At 50.9% G+C, this 2,268-nt stretch overlaps 1 pseudogene; it reads right to left on the reverse strand.

The window, feature by feature from the left end:
• Positions 1-158: 158 nt before the first annotated feature.
• On the reverse strand, positions 159-1,776 carry LOC100964784 (annotated as a pseudogene).
• Positions 1,777-2,268: the final 492 nt, after the last annotated feature.

The raw sequence follows: 2,268 nt of genomic DNA on the forward strand, positions 1-2,268 counted from the left end.
ACTCAAACTCCTGGGTTCGAGTGATCGTCCTACCTCAGCCTCCTAAGTAGCTGGGATTACAGGTGCCTGCTACAACAGTCGTTAATTTTTCTTTCTTTCTTTCTTTTTTAATCTCTTTATTACCTGTACACAGAGACTGGACCAGTCCCTCTAAAGCATCAATACTTGGGCGAGGGAGACTTAGGGGGTGGTGGGAGGTCTTGGGTCATGGCCAGAGACCATGGCCTTGGGCAGAAAGGCATAGGATGAATCTTGATATACACAGTGTCTGGGCCACCAGGTTCCCAGGAGAAGAGCTGGACAAGGCTGGGGGAGGGTCATCCTGGACAATTGTACTCTGGGCAAAGTTAAGGAAGGCAGCACATAGCCAGGCATTGTGCTGGGCACCAATGGTCCCAGCTACTCAGGAGGCTGAGGCAAGAGAATTGCCTAAGCCCAAGAGCTGGACATTGCTGTGAGCTGTGACTCCATGGCACTTCGCCAAGGGCAACAAAGTAAGACTCTATCTGTAAAAAAAAAAAAAAAAAAAAAAAGGAAGGGAGCACAGAAATTCATGCTTACAGAGGGATTCCAACCATCATGGCCTTTCCTGACAGGGTCAAACATCTCCATGGTAGGAAGAGTCTTGAGGGAATAGACAAAACCCTCCAGGTTACAGAAGCCAGCGGCACCATTCAGGACCCATGGGAGGAACGACTGGGGCCACCATTTTGGGAGCTTGTGTCCTCATCTTGAACCTGTAGAAGCTCCTCATTGGCCACCATTGGCCAAGGCTGTGTATCTCCTTGGAGGTCTTTTTTTTTTTTTTTTTTTTTGCAGTTTGGCCAGGGCCGGGTTTGAACCTGCCACCCTCGGTATATGGGTCTGGTACTCTACTCACTGAGCCACAGGTGCAGCCCCTCCTTGGAGGTCTTGAGCTCCAGATAGCAGGCAGGGGGGCTGTACAGATGGGGCCTAGGGGTCTGTGCAGTTTTCCTTCCCTGAGCAGAGCAGACAATGGCTTCCCAGGCGGCTGTGCAGCACAGAGCAGATGGCCATGTTGGTGTTAACCACCCCAGAGGGGTCTGGAGGCCTTCCAGGTTTGTCTGCACACATGTTCTGCTCAAACTTGTATCCCATGTACATAAGCTCCCGGAGGAGGGGTGGCCCAGCAAGCCTCTGAGCCCCAAGCAGCCAGTGTCTCCACCTCACTCAGGTACATCATGCCCTGGAACTGGGAGGCAGCTGGGGGCCAGCCCTGCTGCCACTCATGTGGTATTGTCAGGTGCCCCTGCCATGTCACTCTGGCTCCTACCAGCCAACCTGGACCCCCATCTTTGGCTCTTAATTCCGAGGGTAGTGCAGGTCTCTGGAAATACTGTGAGCCATGTTTCACTCACCCCTCAGCTGGCCTCAGTGTTCTAGGAACCAGCACAGCAGGTGATCCAGCCCTTCTGGGACCTCATCCTCCCAGGGCTGGTATCAATCAGGATATCTGTCTCTGAGGTCAAAGTCAGGGCCTGGACCATTGGTGGAGGTGGGTTACGGTAGTGAAGGGCTTGGGCATCTCCGTGGTACTGGCATTGTGCATCCAGGGAGAAGCAGTCCAGTTGTGAGGGGCATCAGTTGAAAGGGAAGGGCCCAGAGTTAGAGGGCAGGATCTGTGGGCAGTGAGGGTGCTTGATGGGGGAGTTTGTTCCGAGGTTCAGTTACCAGCTCTATCTTCCCAGCTCCTCTTTTGTTCCCTCTGGGCTCCAAGAGGCCCTCAAAGCCCCCCAACTTGAACTTCACCTCCATAAAGCTATGATCTCATGGTAGACATGTCAGAGACCAAGAGGGATGTAAAGGTGGTTCTGTTTTAGATTCCGTGATAGTGGTGAGAAGACACCTCAGGGCTAATTTTTCTCTTTTGGGGTCTCCCTCTTGCTCAGGCTGGTCTTAAATGCCTGTGCTTAAGGAATCTTCTCACCTCAGCCTCCCAGAATTCTAGGATTACAGGCAAAAGCCACCATGCCTGCCCAAGATCCGGTTTTAACTATTTCTTAAGCAAACAATTCTGAAGCACTATTTATCGAAAAGTTCATCCCTTGTAAAGAAAGATCTAACCAAAACATTACTCAGGGTTGCTGCGCAGGAAATTGTTCATTTGGGGCATTTTAAAAATTCTTTTTCTTTTTTCCTTTTAATTTAATTTTTAAAAAATTTTTCTCCAGGCTTGGCACCTGTGGCTCAACTGGCTAAGGCGTCAGCCACATACACCTGAGCTGGTGGGTTCGAATCCAGCCTGGA

The sequence above is a fragment of the Otolemur garnettii genome, unplaced genomic scaffold (genome assembly GCF_000181295.1).
Source record: "Otolemur garnettii isolate 467f Iridium unplaced genomic scaffold, OtoGar3 scaffold00058, whole genome shotgun sequence".
NCBI lineage: Eukaryota > Metazoa > Chordata > Mammalia > Primates > Galagidae > Otolemur > Otolemur garnettii.